The sequence below is a fragment of the Hemicordylus capensis genome, chromosome 4 (genome assembly GCF_027244095.1).
Source record: "Hemicordylus capensis ecotype Gifberg chromosome 4, rHemCap1.1.pri, whole genome shotgun sequence".
Lineage (NCBI taxonomy): Eukaryota > Metazoa > Chordata > Lepidosauria > Squamata > Cordylidae > Hemicordylus > Hemicordylus capensis.
In genome coordinates this window covers 209277979-209301683 of record NC_069660.1, presented here as the reverse complement: position 1 = coordinate 209301683, position 23705 = coordinate 209277979, and the positions used below count along the sequence as shown (strand labels likewise).

At 45.4% G+C, this 23705-nt stretch overlaps 1 protein-coding gene and 1 long non-coding RNA gene across 19 annotated transcripts in view; one reads left to right on the top strand and one right to left on the bottom strand.

The window, feature by feature from the left end:
* The window catches only part of RREB1 (ras responsive element binding protein 1), a 170213-nt gene that overhangs the window by 34638 nt on the left and 111870 nt on the right, over positions 1–23705 (top strand). The window contains exon 1 of one of the 17 annotated variants that reach the window (XM_053244263.1): positions 21893–21952. The exons of the other annotated variants lie outside the window; for them this stretch is intronic. The gene's annotated coding sequence lies outside the window, so the exon portion shown is untranslated. Of the gene's footprint in view, positions 1–21892; positions 21953–23705 lie in introns of those variants that run through there. 17 annotated transcript variants of the gene reach the window in all.
* On the bottom strand, positions 1201–23705 carry LOC128322639 (uncharacterized). 2 transcript variants are annotated; one of them, XR_008305839.1, is made up of 2 exons: positions 23582–23705; positions 1201–2770 (listed from the first exon to the last, which is right to left on the bottom strand). It is a non-coding gene; the product is annotated as an uncharacterized LOC128322639 (long non-coding RNA). The 2 variants fall into 2 exon arrangements; XR_008305838.1 differs by having other exon boundaries at positions 23294–23684.

The following is a 23705-nucleotide window of genomic DNA, read 5'->3' as shown; positions in this document are numbered from 1 at the left end:
GTTGACAGTTGATGGTTTAAAAGCAATAGAAGGGAAAGGTATGTTGTCTTCGTATAATCCTCTGCTGGTGGTATGAAAAAGGAAAGGAAAGGTTCAAGATCTGTAGCTTAATGTTTTGTCTATTTGCACTGCATTTTCTCTATCAAATATCTTTCTGCATGGGAACAATTGCTCTGTGGAATAAGCTTTTTAATCAGCATTATACAAAAGAATTGCAAATGAATAAATACACAATTATAGCCAAGTTTGCAGACAGTCACATGGCAAATGACTCTTGGTGGGCTTCCCCCCCTCCCCCAAATGGGAGATCATCTCTCTGCTGCAGTTGATGCCTTAAGAGAGTTTGGACAGAGTAGTGATGGCTGAAAGTGGAAAATACAAACGAAGGGATTTTCTCCTTTTAACATAGTTATCCTAGGTATGTGTGCCAGCATGAGACTGTGTTGTAATGTTTCTACGGTGCTAGCATATTGCGTGTTTGTGTCTGGTGTGTTTGGTGGGCCATTGTGAGAAACAGGATGCTGGACTAGATGGGCCTTGGGCCTGATCCAGCAGGGCTGTTCTTATGTTCTTGTATGTTGTGGTATGCATCTGTATAACTGTAAGCACGCTTCAACCTAAGCATTATAATAGGATAGCACATCATACCTATGATCTAAAGTATAGTAGCCTGACACCAGTTCACTATGTTTTTCTTGGCAACTACCCCTTACTAAGTTGTGCACAAAGTAGGCCATGCAAAGTGATCTTTGATCGCTCATCATCTCCCTACCTGCCATTCCTCCTTTTGTTTTTTAGGAAGAAAACAACTGATATTTATTAAAAATGTGTTTTGGTATAGGTCTCTGTAGTGGCCACTTGCTATGCAGACAGATTAGACATTCTTGTTCTCTGTACTTGTCCTGGTCTACCAGGCATTATCTGCCCTCCTCTCTTCCTCCTCTCCCTCCACTTTATGAATTCATGTGTCGGTTTGAAAATAGTTTGCTCAGAAGTCAAAATGTGTGTGACTGCTTTAAAAAAAAAAAAAAGTCATAGATGCTGTTCTCAGAACTTTGCCTCCCCCCCCCCGTTGTGTTTAGTACAGTTCATGCGCAGGTTTCAGTAAACATTAACCACTTTTATCAGGGCTCACAGTGTGTTGAATGGTTAGCAAAGAGAATGTGCTGAAAGACACCAACGAAATGAACAAGTCCAAGGTCAAAAGGATGCAAAGCTTTATTTTTTTTTATTTTTTTTAAATTGGGGAATATAGGGGTTGGAAAGTAAATTGCCGTGAGTGGTTTCACTCTGAATTCTGTGGCCTTTCCTGTATTCCTTAGTGTCTTGGTGTAACTCATAGGGTGGTTTTTTTAAGCTAAGGGAGGTGGCTGTCAAGCAGGTGCCAAAAGAGTTCATTAAAAAAACTTACTTGCCCAATGTCATGAGGGCCTTTTCTCAGGATAATTACAAGCTATTCTTTAACAAAAGGATGCTTCCAAAATGTGTTAATTTCATGACATGTAGTATGACTGAACTGGAAAGGTTTAAATACCAATTCTATTTTTTGTACTGTCTGCAAAAATATTTGTAGTTGCCCTGTTCCTCCCTGGCTTGTGATGGTCTGGGAGTAATTGCTCAGAATTTACCTTTCTCGGGTCTCAAAGCAAAAATCTAGGACGGAGTAAACAGAGGATCAGGTCACATTGTTCTTAGAGCACGCTCTGTAGCCTGCCTGCTGTTGCGTCATTTCTCAGGAGCAAGGACTGTACAGCACAGAAACTGTGTAGAATATTGGGGTGTGTGGGTATTAGCTCTTGAATTATTCAGAGATAGATTTGTCTTAAATGTTTGGTACCAGTTGTGTGAAACATGCATGTGAATGGAACAGTTGTGAAGTGAAATGTCAGACACGTCAATAAGAGGCATTCAAAAGAAGTAAATGGAAAGAGGCATTCAAAGAAGTAAATGTAATGTTGAACTGTATACTTGTTCAGTAGGCAGCATCTAAAGTGTGTGTGTGTGTGTGTGTGCGCGCACACACACACACACGTATTTCGTAATTAAAAATAGATCCAGTGCAGGGAAATGAGAGGCATCTCCACATCAGAAATATTAGCTGCCTTACTCGCTCAGCGTCTTGCATGTCTCTTGAGTTGTTAGCAAGCCAGTCTTCTGTCGTCTGGGCATATTTTGTTCTGTCAGGTTCTTTTTTTTGCTCAATAGTGTATCGTTTGGGAGAAATGCCACCAACGTTTCTAGAGTTACAGCGAGAGGCAAATTAAAGGTGTATGTGTTCCACTGGCTGCTGTAAAATATTGGAAGAGAAAAATACATGGCAAGCAGCTATTCTTGGATCCTGGCTGAAACAAGTTGTCAGTATGCACAGTGGTTTTTTTTTGTGTTTTTTTTTTTTTTTTAGGGATTGAAAATAATCTCTCCTAACAGGGAGGCTGAAACACGTTAAAAAGGGTGTGATGTTTGTTGGTGTGTTTCCTCTCCAGAAAGAAGAGGGTGTAGTGGGCGAAAATGCAGATGTTAGGATGGATTTAAGATGTCTAAAGTTTCTGGTACACTGCAGAGCTCTCTTTCTGTAGTGATGGATGACACCTTCTGCAGTAACAGTGCACTGCTGTCAGTCATTGGGTAAGGGAGCAGAGCTGAACAGCTGGGTGGAACATGATGATTGGTCCAGAGATGCCACATGAGGCAGGGAGGAGGTGAGCTTTGCAGCTAGGGTTGGCTGACTTTCCTTGCTTGTACTTTGGCCTGCATCTTCATGCCTGTCGCTCTGGGAGGGAGAGGAGAGAGATTAGGTTTAAAGGCAGTCTTGCAATTACAGCCTTTGGAGAGATGCAGTTTAAATATAACTACCTGCTGTTTTGGATTTTTAAATACTATTGGCATTAAACTAATTTTAAACCAGTAAACGGAGAGCAGTAAAAGCCAAGAGCATGTTTCTGAATAGCAAATTGCAGTTTGCCAGGATGAACAAAACAGCCTGTTGACTCTTCCTAAAGCTTCAACCACATTGATGATTTTTTAATTAAAATATTTTCACAACACATAATACACACAAATCTGTATTATGTTGCTATGGTTACTGTGGCATCTGTTCTGGTGTGTTGGGAGTCTCCTTTTGTCTGGGGGGTGTTCGGTTGGTTAGGTGGGGTGTGTTACTGCCCCTTCCCCTGGCCACTGTTCCACTATTCTTACCAAACCTATTTTTATTTTATTGTTAAATTTATATACCACCTTTCATTAAAACAATCACAAGGCAGTTCACATAGAAAAAATTAAAACAAGACTATAAAGATTTCACAATTAAAATATTATGCTAAAAAATAAAAACAGATCTAACTTTTTTTTACAAAAATACAGACATAAAAATAACCATACAATATACAAAGAAGCAGCAATGGAGACAGTCACATAAAAGCCTGAGTAAAAAGCCAAGTCTTCACATGTTTTCTAAAAGCCATGATGGAGACTGAGGAGCAAATAGCCACTGGGAGAGCATTCCAAAGTCTGGGGGCAGCAACAGAGAAGGCCCTGTCCCGCGAGCATGATAACCGAGCTTCTTTCATTGTTGGCACCCGGAGCAGAGCTCCCTCAGATGACCTCATCAAGCAGGCAGCAGCCCATGGGAACAGGCAGTCCCTCGGGTATCCTGGGCCCAAACCTATGTTAATTTTGTGGGGGGGAAAGATTATTTTCAGGACCAACCCATATATTGCATTGTTGGAACAGCAGATGCAAGATTCAGTCATGCCACTGCTAACACACTCATAAATAACTAACTCCCATATTTCACCTGTAGTCAACTTGGTGTTCAAATAGTGTGTATTAGGACACAAATCTGACTATATAGATGAGGTCTGTGAGTAAGCGATTCATACTTTAATCCATTTTTTGTGGTTATCACCAGATAGTCTGGAGCACATGTAAAACAAAAATTATCATTTGTGGGGGGAAAGAAAACCGAAAACTAACCAATTAGAGATAGTTAATGGCCTGAGTCATTCCTTCTGGTGTTTCTACACATGGCCCACAAACAGAAAAATTATCATTTCTCATGCTCTTGTATGTTATCTCTGCATGTCTTGTAGAATGTGGCAAGCATTTGGGATAGTGTTGCCATATTCTGGCTCTCCAAATCCGGGTGCCTAATTTGCATATTATGTAGGCTGGCTTGCAAATTTGCATATGCAAATTAGCAGCTGCGCTTTCCAGCTGATTTGTATTTGCTCTGGATATCTACCAGCAATAGTTGGGGAAGATATCTTTGCCTAGCCATTTTCCTTGACATATTAACAGCAGCAATAGAACAAAAAATAAAATAAAACGCATAGCTTTTCAATTAGGGCTGCAATTCTGTACACACTTATTTGAGAGAAGATCTGATTGAAACCAATGGTGCTTACTTCCAAATAGGCATGCATTGAATGTAAAGCCAAGAAAGTCCTTAAACATTACCATACACAGCCTGGTAGGCAGTCTGATTCGTATCAAAAGCAAGCTATCCTCTCAATGATAGAGATCCCCTGCTGATGAGGAAGGCAACATTCCTCAGGGGATTACTGCACTTGTGAAAGTGAAACTGTTGCAGTTAGACTCCTGTGCTCTTCCTCTCTTAATCAAAGTCCAGCGGTTGAGCAGAATAGTGACTGCATGTTCTGCTCCATAACTGTGCTTTTACAAGGCCTAGAGCTCTCTGTGTGTGTGGGTTTAATGAAATCTGAAATCTGGGCGAATCCTAGTGATACTTGGAATTCTGGTGGGGCATGGCAACGCTAATTTGGGATAACCTGAAGGACTATGTTCTTATAATTCCTGGCAGCTTCATCAAGCTGAGCAGAGTCTACACACAGCTTCAAAATCATGAATCTGAAAAAGGGAGAGAAGATCTAGTTAAATTGCAGCATTCATTTCAGTTCAGTACATCTCAGGTTAGGCAGGAAAACTTGACTTGTTGATCTGTAGTAATATATGTTGGTTGCCCGATAGCCTTTTATGTATTATGTGTGTCAGTCTTGCTGGGAGCTGAAGACAGGCTGCTCTTGCTGGTACTACAGTCATATTAGCCTGCAGTCTGGTACCTCAGCTCTGGGTGTCCCTGATAGCACACATTTCAGACTTTGTACTTGGAAGTAACTGTAGCAGCAAGATGGTCGGCAGCACTAATGTTTGCTGCTGACCACACACACACACACACACACACACACACACACAGTCTGGCATTTCCCCCATTGCAATTACCTGCTTACGAGGAAAATGCCAGACAACATACATGTGTGGTGCCCTCTCTGTGACACAGTGTAGATGGCATGTATTTGAGTTTCTGTACTTTTCCAGATAATCCTAACCTACAGTCAGACTCAGAGCATCTTGTTTGTCCTAATGCTAGCAGCCAGTTCTTTCAACTGCTGCTAATGCCATCTTCTAAGGCCATGGACGGAGGCGCTCCATGGCACTGAATTTTTCTCTGAGAGCAGGGATTACAGAGAACTAGTGCAGAATCTCTCACAGCTATTCTCTTTAACAAAAGAACACCTGGTTCAAAGGTCCTGCTACAAATTTGCACCGATGATGGTCTTTTGGTAACCTCCTCTCTGACTCCTCCCTATCTGCAGTATGGGGATATATCGCTGGCCTGCACACTATATCATTATTTCTGTTACAACACTAGTGGGCTGGCCATGGGTGTCCTTGGATATACTTTGGAAAGGAGCACCATACCTCTGCAAATTTGTCCTATCTCCCTCGCTACGTCTGAGTAGTGTCTCTTAAGGACTGCTGACCAGTCCCATCTTTACTTGCTACTCTTTTCTCTCTCAATGAAAATCTGTGGGAAACTTCCTTGTGCTTTCTTACCACTTAAAAAGCAATGTTCTTCCTGTCTTGAACTTGAGCGCACCTGCTGCTCCATAAAACCAGCTCATGGACCAAAATGTTCCCAGAGAACAACCCTACAGAGCAGAATAGATTGTGTTTCCTCAGGAAAAGGTTGTGCGTTTGTTTATTGCCAGAAAGAGAAGGTTTGTCTTGCTGCGGACCTGATTGCCTGGCACCCCTTGGGGTGCGGGGCGGGGTGAGGGTGGAATCATGTCTGAAAATTCTATTCCATGCTGAAAGGGGGAGAAGAGACGCTGGCATTGGAGGCAGGGAGACCAAGCATCTGCAAGCCAGTTACTGGGTGTATGCAGATACGTTTGGCTAAGATCCCTGGTGGGTTTCGGTCTTCAAACAGCTGGGGGTGAAGGCTACAGACATTTCTTTGTTGAAAATATATGATCTTGAATACTATCTTAACTTCTCCCTTTCCAGATAGCCCAGCAGAGGATTTGTGGACACGTTCATGCAGATTAACAAGGGACTCTTATTTAATTCCCCACATAGTCTTGCAAGTACCATTTGTTCAACTATGAAAGTCGTACAAACAGACCTCCCAAATCAGAGCTGAACATTGGTTAAGATCTTGCGTGTGGAAATTGTTTGAGATTATGCATACGCTTTGCTGTATAAAACTGAAATGAGAGAGTGGGGAGAGAAATTGGGAGTCTCTGAACAGGGTTTGATCCTGAAGCTCTTGCTCTTGAATGCCACAACAGTTGCAGTGTAACTTCATATACTCTCTTCCTCCTCCCAATGTACTAGTACTATCGGGTACTGCTAGGTTGCTTGAACTCCTACTTTTAAAAACATTTTTTGCCTACAGCTGTATCATGCAAACAAATTATATAAAAGAGAATAATCAGATGTATATGCCTTATTGTGCAGAATCAGTAAAGCTACCACTCCATCATATACACTCTTTAAAATAAGTAAAGTGTGCCATCAAGTTGATTTTGACTCCTGGTGCCCACAGAGCCCTGTGGCTTTCTATTTTTGGTAGAATACAGGAGGGGTTTACCATTGCTGCTTCCCGCACAGTATGAGATGATACCTTTCAGCATCTTCCTATATTGCTGCTGCCCGGTATAGTACCAGCAGGGATTCAAACTGGCAACCTTCTGCTTGTTAGTCCAGCATTTCCCTGCTGCATCACTTAAGGTGACATACACTCTTTAAGGGGGCATATTTTACCGTGGTTGTATAGATTCAGATTTCTTATCAGCACTGTCAGTGAAAGGATACCATTTTGTGTAAAAGGCCTCTGGTTTAGTAGTTCTGACTCCTAAAATATTGATTAGGTATTGTCTACAATGACACTTAGTTAGTACCGTATGTTGTCTCCTTGTTGCAAGTGTGGAGGTGGCATTGCTAATTAGGCAGTGCATACAGTGAAATTAAGTAGTCTTATTTGGTCTATCAAAATATGGAGACAATATTATGGAATGCCTGTCTGAAAATGCTAATTCTTAATTTACTTATGAAGGACAAAACATGCATTCTCTTTCCCCTTTTTCCCCAGTCTCTTTGCTCTGCCATTCCTCCCAGCTTTCCATATACTTTCTTCTGCTGCATTTTGCCTTTGGCCAACATTTCCTGCATTGCCAACTGTGGCAGTAAAGGGTGGCAACATTCAAACAGTAGCTCTTGTTCATGTTGTGCGTCTGGGGTGTGTGTGGGTTTCTTTAAATTGATATGCTTTTGCACATAACATTTTCTGCAGCTGAAGCATCTCTCTCTTCTCCATCTCTCTCCCTCAGAGAAATGCCAGCAAGAGATTGTTTCATTTGCTGAATCTGAAGCCTCAGAACAGAGGCTCTTCCAGGCTTTATGAATGCCTTATTTGTTGCTGGGAGCACAACTGTTCAATATAACTAGCTGCATCCCACTCTGCTTGGGACCAGTTTGAGCTGCAGAAGGTCTTCTGCAGAAACCAGATTTTTGTGTTAAACGGTACCATTTTCTCTCTGGCAGTTGGCTCTCTTATTCTCTCTTGCGTCTGTAAAAAGTTGTACACTTAGTTTTATTCCAAATGCAAAATGTACTTAAATTTGCTGCACTGCTAATCAAGACAGCAGTTTTGCAATTAAGCACATGTGCTCAAATGACTACTGCTGTCATGACTTGTAGTCTGTGTGGTTCAGGGGGTATTTCTTAAATATGAACACCCAGGGATGATCACTTGCAGATTTGTAGGGGCCTCTCTCTGACACAGTGCTCAATCTGAAACACTTTCCAAGTCTCACCTCAGACCAGAGAAGGCGCTATGTGACCTTGCAGGCAAGGTTGCCTTCACTGGATTTCAGTCTCCATGGTTTGGCTGTTGCTTCTGGTATTGAACACCTGAAAGATGCGAGGCTTCTAATACAAGTGATTGGATGGACTTCAAGGTCTTGCGTGCCTATCTTGGTTTCTCAAAATGGGAAGCAAATACAAGTACGACAACTATTTGAGCCAACTGGTGCTTAAAATCATGGAACTAAAAATGTTCGCTCACTCAAATATCTTCCTCTGGCTGGATAATGTATAAAAATCTTATAAAGTGGGGAAAATAAAGTTTGCTGTGCCTGGTATTTTGTGAGCTAGTAAGAATGTGAAGACTAGAAATGTCTTTCTGTGCCACCCTATTACTAGCGAGACCCTTTACCCTTGTAATGGAAGACCAGACTCCTGAGGTTTTTAACAGGCAGAAGAGAGAACTGAAAGACATTTCTGGACTTTCAGTTGCAGCTTTTCATTCATGAGTATGAGAAGTCACTATAAAAATTCCCACTCCTATACAACCCTTATCAACCACCTAATGGCGCAGCATGGAAATGACTTGCCTAGCGAGTAAGAGGTTGCTGTTTCGAATTCCCGCTGGTATGTTTCCCAGACTATGGGGAAACACCTGTATCTGGAACCAGCGATATAGAAAGATGTTGAAAGGCATCATTTCATACTGCGTGGGAGGAGGCGGCGGCAATGGTAAACCCCTCCTGTATTCTACCAAAGAAAACCACAAGGCTCTGTGGTCGCCAGGTGTTGCCACTGACTCGGACGGCACGCCTTTATACAACCCTTAAGGTGCCCCATCCTCTCTGCCTTCAGTTGTCTACCCTTTTCCAGTCAGTAGTCCCAGAGCTTCTCACAGCTCATTCTAGAGAAGAGTGCTAGCTGTCTCTTGGTTTGCACAACAAAACTCCATCTTTAAGTGCTCCCTTCTTCTCTCCCCCCTGCTACTTAAGATTAGACGCCTAGGCTTCCACAAGCAACTGACTTCTGGGTGGTACTATCTTTTATCCAAGATGGTTACTTCCTAAGCCTGCTGCTCTTGCTAGCTTGTATACAGTGTACCTTTTTGGTTCTATAGTAAGAGGTGATGTGCCAGAGCTAGGGCAAGTCTATAGCCACAGTTTATTGTGGCTGGGGATGATGGGAGCTGTAGTTCCACTGTTGGAGAGCAAAGGTTTCCTACCCCAGTTTAGTCTCTTAACTATATTCAACAAAAAGGTGAAAGGTGACATTGCTTTAGGCAGAATGCTAGCTATAATGCTTCCAAAGTTAAACAAACCTGCTTTTGGTAGCAAGCATGACTTGTCCCCTTAGCTAAGCAGCGTCTGCCCTGGTTGCATATGAATGGGAGACTAGAAGTGTGAGCACTGGAAGATATTCCCCTCAGGGGATGGAGCCCCTCTGGGAAGAGCAGATGGTTCCATGTTCCCTTCCTGGCATCTCCAAGATAGGGCTGAGAGAGACTCCTGCCTGCAACCTTGGGAGAAGCCACTGCCAGTCTTGGTAGACCATACTGAGCTAGATGGACCTATGGTCTGATTTAGTATATAGCAGCTTCCTGTGTTCTCATTTGGGGCACTTTTTTTGTACTCTCTGAACCACACACTGCTTGCATTCCAAATTAAATGCTGCAAAGGAGAAAACAGCATATACCATTGTCTCTTCTGTAAGGCTTTCTCTTGCATTTTCCTCCTATTAATTAGTGAGAGGAAACTTTTTAATGATATATTATTGTAATGTTGCTAATAATTGAAAAATTACACAGGTCTACTATGACTAAGTTGTTATCCCCAGTAATGTGCAACTGAGAGAGCTGCTAAGTAGCATTGCATGCCCAGAAAGAGAACCACACCTGTTTTACTGCGATGTGCATCATCAAAGATGTTTGTATTTGCTTAGAAACCCATGTGTTGTCTGGTAGGAGGTATGGCTTCTGAAGAAGGCACATGTAATTGACTGGCTAGAGGGCAAATAAGGGGTAGACTGGGTTAGCAATCCAAGCAGGTAGTTGTGAGAGTGCCACAGATCCATTTTGCTCTGGTTCCAGGGGATGTCTGATGGGAGGACAGGAAGCATAGGATTGCATTGACCCCCTTTGAAAGCCTGGTGCCACACAGACTACTAAGTTGTCTTTGTGGCATATAAAATGGAAATTATCTCTGTTAGTAGCTTTCCAAATGATTCAGCCTTTTGAACTAGGGTAAGTATTTTGTGATGTGGACTTACACAGATTTATACCCCTTGAGAGCTTTCTCTTGGCTCTCATTGAGCATGCACAAAACTCCTGGGCAGGGTGTAGAATCCTCAAGCAGTGGCCAGAACCCAAGAGACGACTCCTGTTGTACTTTTGGTTGGAAACAGGTCAGCCTCATCCTATCCCCACAGAGAAGCCATGCACAACTTGACACGATACACCTCTACAGGGTTGTGTCGGCAGCTTAGCCACCGTTGCACCTGATAACTAATTGATGCTGGGGGCTAGAACAAAACACATCACTGGCCCCATCTTCCTGGGCCTTGACTGGTACTGAGGTTTGCCTTGGAACTTTCTGTTTCTAATCCCTGTCCACTCTGAGTCAATTTAATCTGCACTGAACATCTTTGAGGAGCATTGGGAATGAACTGCAGCATGCTGCTAGGCTTGGAAAAGATTAATTTCTATCTCCTTTTCTTTCTGCCCTTTTTGTTAGCAGCTTCTGTCATTAATGGAAACTGAACCTTCCCTGTCTGTCTGTCTGTCTTCAGCTAGTCTTTTGGATTATGCTCTTGTTGCTGACCAGGATACATACTTGATTTTCAGCTTGTCTATTAATTATGCATATCCTGTGTAATGCTAAAGTTAAATGTCTGTTTGCTTTCGCCATATGTAGTATGAACTTACGTGCTTCATGTGTGTACAGGCCTAGACTAAACAAAAGAAAAGAGATGTGGTCTCTCTCTCTTCTTAAAAAGATCCTTGCTAAATAAGCTCTGCTAACTGCTAACTTCTACCACCACAAAAAAATCAAAGGCAAAAAAATAGCGAGAACAGAAAACCCTGACAATTTGAGATTTCTCAGATGACCCGGTTCTGTGCAATAGACATGTTGTATGTCTATGGTGTGTTCTGTGTTTTGCTAGTCTGTGGTTCTCAAGCGTCTCTGTAGGTCTGCATTGTGTTAATGTGTGAAAGGGAGGAGGAAAGGGGTTGCCTTCTTGTTGCCAAGAAATAAGAAGAGGGGAGAATAACAGTTAAGCAGTACATACCAGAAAACAGGTTAGGCAGGACTCTAAATCCAGTTAGGAGTCTGCTCTCCATGCTCTAAGGCATCTCCTGTAAACCTTCCTTTCTCCACCCCTTCAGACCACTCCCCTACCCCCAGCTTTTTCTTTTGGGGTTTGTTATGAAATAGACTTACAAAGGCTCTCTCGGCCTGAATGTGGGCTGGGCAGGGAGCTCCTGCAGTGCTCTGCTCTCTGCTGCCAGCTGTTCCTTAAGAAAATAGATAGTGCGCACTTGTCTGTGCCCATCAACCTTTGGAACAGGCAGCATTCTTGGCTGTGCTTTCATGCCCTCTATGGGGTTGCCTTGTGAATGGACAGAAAGATAGAAGGTGGGGTGGAGGGGGAAAGGAGGGGCAGGAGCAGCATGGTGGGGTGGAGCCAGAGTGCTGAGAACGCCTCACTTCGCTGTTCATTTTGCTGTAAATCAGTGCCGCCTGCTTCTGAGAGGCTTTTCAAGCACCTGCACACATGCATGCGTACGTGCATGCCGGGAGTAATGAGAAGAACTAGTGGCCGAGTTCAGGAGGAAGCCCAGAGTCTGTGTTGGAATTCTGCACACGGTTGCCTTTTTGTAACCTGCCTATGCCAGATTGCTTAGTAAACATACCATATATAGTCTGGGTCTCTGCTCCAGCATCCTACTGTGAAGTAGCTTCAGCATGCCTGCATGTGCACTGGCATGCTTCAGCATATGCATGCCTGCATGTGCATAGACAAGCACACTGTGGGGGGTGTGTCCGCCTTGTAAAGAATACTATGCTACATGAGAGATGCCAGCATGCGAAAGTCTGTTGTCTTCTGAGACCCAGAGTTGATTGGAGCCTCAAACTATTGTAGCTTTAAAAAAAAAAGAAAAATGCTGCATGTATACATTTCTGCAGTGGGTTTGGAGCGGGTTCTGATCTGCTCTTTACTATTGCTCGAAGCATAAACAGCCGTTCTGCTGCTTCCTCTCTTTTAGCTGGCTGGCTCATTCAGGTTCTGTCACCTGCTACAGCAGTGGATGTGAAGTGTTTGGAGGCCTGAGCTTTCATCAACAGAATGAGCTGCTGGACGATGAAGAGCAGTTCTTTAGAGGGGATGTAGTCTATTTGGGGGAATGGGGCAGTACTAGCTTGATCCCAGATATTGCCCTAGTCTGTGTGCATAGAGCCTATGACTTGAAGCTGCCCCTGATGGAGTGTGGAGTACACAACATGTTGTAATCACCTATATCTGTGTTTTGCAGTAAAAGAAGCTACCCGATTACATTATGAACTAAATTATCTTTTGTCCCCCCGCCCCCCGTCACCTTTGTTTCAGGATAAAAGAAATGGCCTTCTAGTAAACCTTAATATTTTTGAAATTATTTTACTTCCTAATAATGTGGTGTGTTCCTCCCTTTAAAAAAAACACCACCACCCAAAAAGTAGTGATTGCCTAGGCCTATCAAGTTGCTGTTTTTATTTAAAGAATGTATATTCTTTTTCATTATAGACGGGATATACACATTTGAGAGAAGGCATGTTTTTTTCTTTCTTCTCTTCTCTTGCTTTCGTAGTTGGGAGGATGGGTATGGGGCCTTCTGAATAGGACATAGTTGAGCAGTGGTTTCATTCAGGATGCTTCCACAAATGTGCAGTGAAGAATTTACATAGTGCAAGACTGGCACTTAGAGTTCTGTACCCCATTGTTAAAACCGACTGACTTCTCCTCAAGAAATTAGTATGGGGTGTTGCCTTACAGCTGGTGGCTTCTAACACTTGGTGAGCTATTTATTGTGAAACAGTTCCTTGTCTGGAAGATGTTGTAGACCGTACTCCATGGTAATTTAGTGCTGGCATGGCAAAAATTGCCCTGACCTTGTGGTGAGCCACTGCATTGTAACAACTGGCACATGGTGTGATTTTTCAAAATTGGCTCCATCATGGCCGCTATAAATGCAGAGATTGCAGAAGAGGGAAGTCAGGCAGGGAGAGGATCTTAGGTTTGGAAGATTCTTGTGACCAATCATAATGATTTGGGAGGGAGTTCAAGTAAACCTACTTGAAAGGGCAGAGCCAACATGGAAGGGGTGCGGATGGGGGTGGAAAAGCATGATGCTTGTCTGAATGCCTTGGTGCCCTTGTAAATAGTGGTGGCTGAGACTGGCACCAACTGTGCTTAAGCCCACCCCCCCCCGCCCCCAAGCCTCACTCTTTCCTTTTGTCTGTGCTATGTCAAAGCTTTTGAACAACTACTCATTTGGTTATCTCTGACTCGATCATGTCACTTGTTGCATCAAACCAGTCATTTGGATGTGTATATGTATCATATTTGGTACCCTGTGCATCTTTCTTGCCCTGCAATAGTCTGAAGAAGTTTTGGATGCCATGGGTACGATGAATTCCGTAAGCACAATTAGAGTGGTTGAGGCTTGTTGCTGGTAGACGCCTGTATCTCTTTAGATGACTGCCCTGACCTGCAGAAATGTAGCAGGTGACACACACCCCCACCCCCACAAACATAGAGTTGATTGAAGTAATGGAAAAGTATTTGTCACCAAGGCTTGTGCAGGGGCAGTTCTTAGTAGATTATTTTCCCCAGGAAGGTAATGTAACATACCTCTACAACCTTTGATGTATTTAGAGAAAGTTATAGATTATAGAAATGAGTGGGTGGTTTGCTGCCTGTAAGGGGAATGCTTGAGTGTTGCATAAGTGGTTGGACCGTACATTTTCTCTATCTTGTCCTCTCTCATTGGCTTCGTCAGAGTGAATTATGTCTGACTGCTTGGTAGTTAATTGGGCCATCCTTCCCATTTCCTAAGCTGATAAGTCCCTCTCTGTCTGCCTTCATCAAGCGTCTTTGTTTGAGAAGTTACTAAAGCTGCTGCAGAACAGAATAACCACTTTCCTATTTGCTGTACTAAATGAGGGCACTGTGGTCTCTTTAATAGCTGCATCTTTATGTGCACAACATCCTCTAAAATCTTAGCCTTTCCAGAAGAGCTTCCAAATCCTCCTTCCAAGATCAGACTCTTAAAGCAAACTGGCCAATTAATTGTTAACGGATGGGGTAAAGGAGCAGTTGGATGCAGCTGATATGCATCTAAATATGTCCTTTCTTGATTGCTTTGAAATACAAGTTTATGCACACACTTGCAGCTGTGTCCTGGACATGTAATTGTCAGTGCAAAATGCCATGGATTAGCAGAAGTGTTTGAGGCCACCTTCATTTGGAAGAAGTTGGTTCCTGTTTACAAGCTAGTGTTGGCAAATGCAAAGGAAAATGGTGTCTGGGTTTAGGAATCTGAGTCTGAGTGGGGCCTATTCTGGTCGATCTGTTAGGTGGGGAGGGACTGTAGTACTTTGATTTTGGAGCTGTTTGTTTAAGTGTAGAAGGGAATAGAGGTGTGTAACACTGGCTTCTGTGATTAGCAGACAAAATAAAAGTTCTGGATTGGTCAAACCTAGTGTAAATTCAATTAAAGAGAAAAACCCTTGGTTTACAAGGGGCGTGACAGCTCCAACTGAGCTCCAAATAAATGAAATTGGATGGCTCGTGATGTTCACACCGTGAGGGCATGAGTTCTGATGTGCAGTCCGAGATACTATTCTAGCTTACAAAATAACCATGGAAACACTATTTGGTAAGGTCCTCCATGCTCCCAGATAGTACCTGTTTAGGCTGGTGACAACAGTAAAAGCCGGTATTAGTGTTACAGCAGTGTTTAAGAAGAACTTGATGCCATGTGTCTCTGAGCATATGGTGAGTGCTGTTACATAGCACAGGCAACAACGACAATAGCACAAATTAGTTCCAGAGTCCAACAAAGAAATGAATAAGGAGGCAATGAAAAGTAATCATATACCATCCACAAAAAATGTTTAAAAAATTCCCCGACCCTCGGATTGACTCAGTGACTCCAGAAATCAGCCAGTTTTTTTTTTAAGGTGCCAACTGCGTATACTCAAGTTGCAGTTGGCAAGGGGAGTGGCAGTCTACCAGTCGTGGATACTCAAATCTGTGATTGGCAAACCTATGGTTGGCGAGGGACAACTGTACTGTAATCCCCCAACTGTACTGTTGGGAGTGGAAGGCACTGCTTTACAGTGGTTCCGCTCCTACCTCTCGGATAGATTCCAGATGGTGTTGATTGGACACTGTTGCTCTTCATGATCTGAGCTTAAGTATGGTGTCCCTCCAAGGCTCCATACTCTCTCCAATGCTTTTTAACATCTACATGAAACCTCTGAGAGAGATCATCAGGGGATTTGGAGCTGGGTGTTACCAGTACGCTGATGACACCCAGATCTACTTCTCCATGTCAACTTCTTCAGGAGTTGGCATATCCTTCCTAAATGCCTGCCTGGAAGCAGTAATGGGCTGGATGAGGGAGAATAAACTGAAGCTGAATCCAAATAAGACGGAGGTACTTATTGTGTGGGGTCAGAACTCTAGAGACGATTTTGATCTACCTGTTCTAGATAGGGTCACACTTCCCCAAAAGGAACAGATTCGCTGTCTGGGAGTACTTCTGGGTCAACGTCTCTCCTTGGTTTCTCAGGTTGAGGTGGTGGCCAGGGGTGCTTTTTCCCCTGAGTAGGAGATCCTCAGATCGGTTATGGACTGCACATGCTCGAGACAGAACTGGAATCACGTGATTTGATTGTAGGCGTGGTTGTCTCCCAGCCCCAGTTCCAGTTCTGTCTCGCTCGGGATAGGACGTTTTTTGGGAGAGACCTCTGGTCAGTTTTTTCTGTCGGATTTTCTGCCTATTTCTCTCTGCGCTGTCGCTTGGCTCCAGTTTCCTTATCCTTTTATAGTGTGCAAGGGTGGGAAGAGAGCAGCTCTCTATTAGGCACTAAATTTCCCTACAAAATAGTTATTTTTTATTTCTAATTCTGATTGGACACCTCAAAAAGCTTTTTCTTTACTTTGCTTGTTATGGAATCGGGTCATGCCGAGGAGCTCATGCAGGGCTCCCTTTCCGAGAGCACACAGCTGCCGCAGAACCTGGGCAGCGCGCCGCTGAAATCGGCTGCTTTAGTTTCAATAGCTTTGCTAGCCTCTCCTTCGGCGCCCTCCACAACGGCTTCTCTAGCCGATCTCGCGGCTCCAGGTGCTTCGGCTCCCTGTCCACTATTTTCCTCCGCGCCCGACCAGTCTCGAGACTATAAGGCTTCTGGGCAATGTCCCGCTAAAGCCCTTTAAAAATCCAAACATTTACTTGACCAGCCCTCATCTCCTAAAAAGAGACAAAAGCGCAAAGAATCTGGTCACTTAACTGAGGGTCAGAAGTGGCTGAGCGAATGGCTGCTCTTCCAGGCGGTCTGCTGCTGCTCAAAGACGAAGGCGGGCAAAAATGGCGCCAAAATGAAGGATTGATCTAAGGAGGGTTCCAAACGTTCGCAGAGACTTGAGGCTGGGGACCGGAGTCCGGTGGGCAATAATCCGACCCCAGTTCCTCACCCCGATGGGGATGCAGCGGTTGAGGAGGAACCAGCCGGTCCGCGCATTCCCTCCCTGCTGCACGATCATTTGCGTGCCAGTTCTCTGCATTCACTAGAGACCCAAACTGTAAGTAAGGACCCCTTTTCCCCCAAAGCCACTCAGTGGCTCGGGGATTTTTTCGCCAGAGAGTTTCAATTAGAGCCACCTGCGGCTCCGAGTAATATACAGGGGGACCATTCCACGTTAGTTCTGCTGAAAGCCCATGCTTCTAATATACCGGTTCCATGCATTCTACCACTAGAGGATCAGGGGGTTATTTCTACGCTCCCTAATCATGGGGTTGGAGGGCGCAAGCGGTCAAGGAACCGGGGAGGTGACCGGCTATCTTCTTCCTCCCCCGACTCTAGCCCCCGACGTAGAGCTATTCCCATGTGGGAGCGGGGTCTATTTATTCCTAAGCTGCCTGCACACAGAGCCAGATGCAGGCGCAGGGTTGGTTCTTCCTCTCCATCCTCATCCCCCGAGAGGGAACGCATGCCTACAAAACGGGATCTACCCGTGCTCCCTATTCCCGTTCCATCCCTTCCCTCTGTGGTCCCAATTCCACCTCCCCCCGCCCGCCCCAAGTACCATTAAGAGCTGTACCACAGGAGATTCCCCCTTCCTCATCTGGGGAGGAATCCTCGCACTCTCAGCCAATGATCCCTAGGGATCCGATTGATTCTGGCAAGGAAGAGGGGGAACTCTCGGAAGAAGAGGTGATTCCTCCTATATCTAGTTCCACGAGGCTTTTTTCGTCCACAGACTTTGAGATATTATTAGCTAAGGCGAAACGTGCGATTAATGATGTTTCCCCCTCAGAGGTCGCCGCCTCTGCTAATACGCTGGACCAACAGGTTTTCCCCCCCATCTGATCCAGTTACTCCAGTGGTACCCTTTCCGCCTTTATTCCAGAGGGTTATGTGTGCAGAGTGGCAGTGTCCCCCCACCTTCAAGCCCATCGGCAACTTTCCTAAAAAACATTATCAACTAACTTCAGAGGTAACTAAACTTCTTGCTACCCCCAGGGTGGACCCCCCGGTGGTCCAAATAGTCTCGGGGGCTGTAGTCAATTCAGAACATCAGGAGCAGCTTAAGTCTCAGGAAGACAGATGCTGCAATGTGCTTTTGAAAAAGACTCACGACGCTTCCGCTGCCACCATCAGGCTGGCCACCACTAATTCGATCTTCGCTCAAGCTGCAGTTTTATGGACTAAAGAATTGGTCGCCTTGGTGCCCCCGGAGCTACCTAAGCTTCGCCAGGGTATCAACAAGATGGCCAATGCCGCGGCCCTAACTGTCTATTCCAGTCTGGACATCATCCAACAGTCCTCTAGGGCGTTGGTAGCAGGAGTGGTGGTTCGAAGGACCCTATGGTTGAAGCCCTGGAACGTCAATTCAAAATCCAAGTTGGCTTTGACTTCAGCACCATTCGTTGGGTCAACTCTTTTTGGGCCTGCACTGGACCCAATTCTCATAGACACAAAAGATAAAAAGGTTATGCCATCTACACATAGAGATTTTAGGCCTCCTTTTCGAGGCTCTCATAGTTCCTTTCGGCCCTTCAGACAACAGTTCAATCAACCCTACCATTACAACCAGCCATACCAATCCAGGGACTTTCGTTCCCAGTCATCGAGAGATTTCAACAGGTCTCAGTGGAGACAGCGTTCCAGGGGCCCTTCACGAAGAACCAGCTCTTGCCCCTTCGCCCCCGGTTATCGAAATTGAAAGCAATCGACTCCATCCCAGTAGGTGGGAGGCTGTCGCATTTTGCACTCACCTGGATGTCGACGGTAGCAGACACATGGGTCCTAGACACAATTTCCAACGGCTATGCCATAGACCTGATATTTTCTCCACCAGTTCGCTTCATCCCCACACCAAAATCTTCCGTTCATCAAAAGCATCGGCTGATGCTACAAGCAGTGCACCATCTTTTCCAGATCGAGGCAATAGAATACGTCTCCCCTTCCCAAAGGTTCCAGGGGACCTATTCTATCCTCTTTCTGGTTCCAAAAAAGGACGGATCCTGGAGGGCGGTTTTGGACCTCAAGGCGTTCAGTCGTTTTGTCCGAAAGAAAAAATTTCGTATGGAGTCCCTTCACACCATAAAAGAGGCGGTAAGTGGAGACTATTTGGCCTCGGTGGACCTCTTGGAGGCCTACCTCCACGTTCCTATCAGGCCCTGCGACCGGAGGTTCCTCCGCTTCGCATACGACGGGGCTCACTTCCAGTACCGCGCACTTCCCTTTGGTCTTGCTTCGGCTCCAAGGGTGTTTACGAAACTGATGATCTCTTTATTGTCATTCCTTCGTCTTCAGGGGGTGGGGCTCCATCCGTACTTGGACGATCTGCTCATCAGAGCACCCTCCAGAGGCCAGGCCATCAAGGACGTACGCACAACGCTAGTGGCTCTGGGAGACCACGGATTTGTCGTGAACAAAGAAAAGAGTCATCTGAATCCATCCCAGCAGCTGGTGCACTTAGGAGCCTTATTCGACACTACACAGAACACGATTTCTCTTCCACCAGAGCGCAGGGCACGCATTGTAAAACAACTACGACCGCTGCTACACAGATCAAGGGAGGACATCATGACCCTGGCGCAGGCTCTTGGTTCCATGATAGCCTGCCTGGACTGCACTCCCTGGGCAAGGTGGCACTCCCGACCTCTCCAGTGGCTCCTCCTGCTGTGGCAGGATCACATCATGGCAGTCCACAGACTTCACATTCCCATAACTCAGGCAGTCAAACGCTCAATTCACTGGTGGTTATCCCAGGCCCTTCTCCGGGGTCTTCGGCTCACGGAACCCAGACGGATTGTGGTCACTACCGACGCCAGCCTGTCGGGCTGGGGAGCCCACTGTCAGGGTCAGGTGGTACAGGGCACGTGGTCGGCCATGGAAACCTCCCTTCCCATAAATTGGCTGGAGCTCCGAGCGGCACGCTTAGCATAACAACACTTCCAACAGCATCCAACAACATTACAGTCAAGGTGCATATCAACCGCCAAGTGGGGGACAAGGTCTTGCTTACTGATGCAGGAGACTGATCTACTGTTCACATGGGCGGAATCCAACCTGCAATCACTCATGGCCGAGCACCTCAATGGCGACGAAAATGAGATAGCGGACTGGCTCAGCAGAAAGACAGTGGACCGGGGGAGTGGCAATTACACCCGGGGATTTTCCATCAGATCACTCAAACTGGGGACCCCTCTAGTAGACCTGTTTGCAGCCCCAGGCAACAACCAACTGCCTCGATTCTTCTCGAGATACCATGCACCTTCGGCAGAGGCTACAGACGCTCTTCACTCTCAATGGCCAAATGTTCTACTATATGCGTTCCCACCAGTTCCGGTAATCATGAAGGTCATCCAAAAACTTCGTCTGGAAAGGGCAGAACTGATCGTTGTGGTTCCCTTCTGGCCCCGTCGCCCGTGGTTCCCAGACCTCCTCAGCTTAGCGGTTGCTCCTCCATGGCATCTTCCATGTTGTCCAGATCTGTTACGTCAGGGCCCGGTACTGCACCCAGACCCCCAGTGGTTGCAACTAGCCGCCTGGAGGCTGAGCGCGTGAAGTTAGCGGCGAGTGGCTACTCCACGAGCGTACAGGCCACCATTCTAGCCTCTCAGCGGCCACCCACTATCAGGGTGTACCAGTCAACATGGTCAGCTTTTTTGCGATGGGCACAGTCTCATGGGAAGGCCTCCTCGACAGCGGGAATAACTGAAGTTCTCAAATTCCTGCATGGACTTACGGCCTAATACACTCAAACGCCAGGCTTCGGCTCTAGCATCTGTACTTCAGATTTCTTCCTTCTCAGCGGGCCAATCTTACCTTCATCCATACCTATCCAGGTTTCTGCGGGGAGCCACTAACTTGGCGCCCCCCCCCCCCCCACTCAGACGATTCCCATCCTGGAATTTGAACCGTGTTCTCAACGCCCTCACGAGGGCCCTGTTTGAACCCATATCCTCCATTCCCTTGCGGACCCTGTCTTTCAAGCTGAGTTTCCTAGTGGCTGTGACTTCGGCTCGCAGAGTCTCAGAGTTAGCTGCCCTTTCAGTACAAAAGGATTTTTGTACTTTTCACTCTGATTCAGTCGTCCTCCGGCTGGATCCTACCTTCCTCCCTAAAATTAATTCTACGTTCCACAGATCGCAAGTTATTGTTCTACCTTCCTTCTGTCCAGCTCCAGTACATCCTAAGGAGAAATTGTGGCATAAGCTTGATGTTCGCAGAGCACTTCACGTTTATATTTGCCGTACCAAGGACATTCGCCGCTCAGATGCTCTCTTCGTCTCATTCCAACCATCTAGCATCAGCAATAGGGTTTCCAAGACCACTTTAGCGGGTTGGATCAAGTCATGTATACACATGGCCTACGCGGCCCTTCATCTCCCTCATCTTGGTGGGGTGACTGCACATTCCACAAGAAGTACCACCGCCTCAACGGCGTTCTTGGCTCACGTCCCGCTTTCAGAAATATGCAGGGCAGCTACTTGGTCGTCTACCACGCCGTTCATTAAGCATTATAAAATACCTGATTTTTCGCAGGACCAGGCTGCCTTCGGCCGCACAATCCTCCAGCAGGTGGTCTGAATACATCTCTCCCATTCTGGGACTTCAGTTTGCAGCTTGGGCATGTCCCAATCTGAGGATCTCCTACTCAGGGGAAAAAGGAACATTGGTCTTACCGTGAAGGGTTCTTTTCCCCTGAAGTAGGAGATCCTCAGCCCCACCTGGATGTATTGTTTTTTCTGGGTTGGGAATCTTTCTGGTTTTCTCCCGAGGCTGCTTTCAGGGTTCAGAGTAACTAGAACTGTCTTCTATCCTGTTATGTCTTTTTCTACTTGATACTGTTTTTTCTTAATTCAGGTTGTCTCTGTTGTTGAGTTTTCACACGCTTACACTCAGGAGCTCTCTCCCGGCACATTTCTATACCTTGCTCCTCATTCCTGGAACTGGGGCTGGGAGACAACCACGCCTACAATCAAATCACGTGATTCCAGTTCTGTCTCGAGCATGTGCAGTCCATAACCGATCTGAGGATCTCCTACTTCAGGAAAAAACAACCCTTCACGGTAAGACCAATGTTCCTTTCTATCAGCTTCGGCTGATATGCCAGCTGCACCCGTTTCTTGAGATCAATGACCTTAAAACAGTGGTACGTTTGTTGGTAACCTCCAGACTTGACTTTTGTAATGCGCTCTATGTGGGGCTGCCTTTGTACGTAGTCCGGAAACTTCAGTTAGTTCAGAATGTGGCAGCCAGGTTGGTCTCTGGATCATCTCGGAGAGACCACATTACCCCTCTGTTGATGGAGCTACACTGGCTGCCAATTGGTTTCTGGGCAAAATACAAAGTGCTAGTTATAACTTACAAAGCCCTAAACGGCTTAGGCCCTGGGTATTTTAGAGAGCGTCTTCTTCACTATGAGCCCCACCGCCCTTTGAGGTCACTTGAGGAGGTCCGTCTCCTGTTGCCACCAAGTTGTTTGGTGGCTACACAGAGATGGGCCTTCTTGGCTGCTGCCCCGAGATTGTGGAATGTGCTCCCTGCTGGGATACAATCCTCCCCATCTCTGGCAGTTTTTAAAAAAAACTTCTGAAAACACATCTCTTCAACCAGGCTTTCTCAGCTTTTTAAAACTTGTTTTTAAATTGTTCTGGTTATTTAATTGTTTTACAATGTTTTTAACTGTTAATCATTGTTTTATGCTTTTATAATTTTTGTTTTAATTATTAACTGATTTTAATGGTGTGTTAATGTAAACTACCCTGAGCCTTTTGGAAGGGCAGTAACAAAGTTGTTTGTTTGTTTAATTAATTAATTAATTTCCCTCAGAAGGTGGGTGAAAGCAAACCAGTATCAAAGGAATCTTGTAAAATGCTTTGTATTTTAGAAGATGGATACTGAAGCCAATCCTAGCCCTGTCTTCAGTTTTGGGCCTCAATCCTGAGGGCCTGGCAGCAACCCTGCCTCCTACAACAATCCTCAAGGGCCAAAAATGAATTCAGTTCACTCCCCATTCATAAGAAGGCCACACACATGCGCTTGCACTGTCTGTCTGTCTCTCTCTCACACACAGAAGCATTATTATTTTTACAGTTGAAACATTACTTGCTTCCCCCATGGCCAGAGCTCTGTGGAACAGTACTCACCATATGCTCAGTCACATGTGTTCTGTGGTTATGATTTTGTAGAATAGTACAACTCAGACTGGACGTCAGATCACATGGTATAATCATCATGGGCCATCAAATTTCCTCCCTCTTTTTTTGAAGCTCATTGGAGCTGCTACATTACTAATTAGCTTATAAACCAAAGTTTTTTCCTTTTTTAATTGATCATCCTTGCCTTTTTTAAAACGGAGGGTACCACAGTGGCCTAACAAGGTCAGGGGGGGGGGCTGTGTACAGTACCTGAACATGAAATTGTTTCTCACCACAGAATTGTTGTACACTTCATTTTTGTAGCAAAGCCCTCCACAGTGGCACTTTAGCAGCAGCTGCTGCTTCCTTTTTGTCTTGCCCGCCTGCTCACTCCGCTGTTGCTTTTGTGGCCACTGGCCCCTCTCACCACTAAGAAGCAGAATTGCCCCTTTTCTGGCTCCAGAGAGTGAGGGCAGCGGCGGCAGGAGTAGGGGCAAGAATAGTGCTGTCCTGATTACTTCAGAGACATGAGATAAGCCATTCAAGTGCAATGGTTACCCTTTCAAGATATTTCTCTTTCTCCAAGATGGGGGGAAGATTTAACCAGCCAGGCCCTTCACAGCTGTTTCCAGGACAACCAGTTACTCCCTCTGCCCTTATCTACCCACTCACTGCCTCCCCC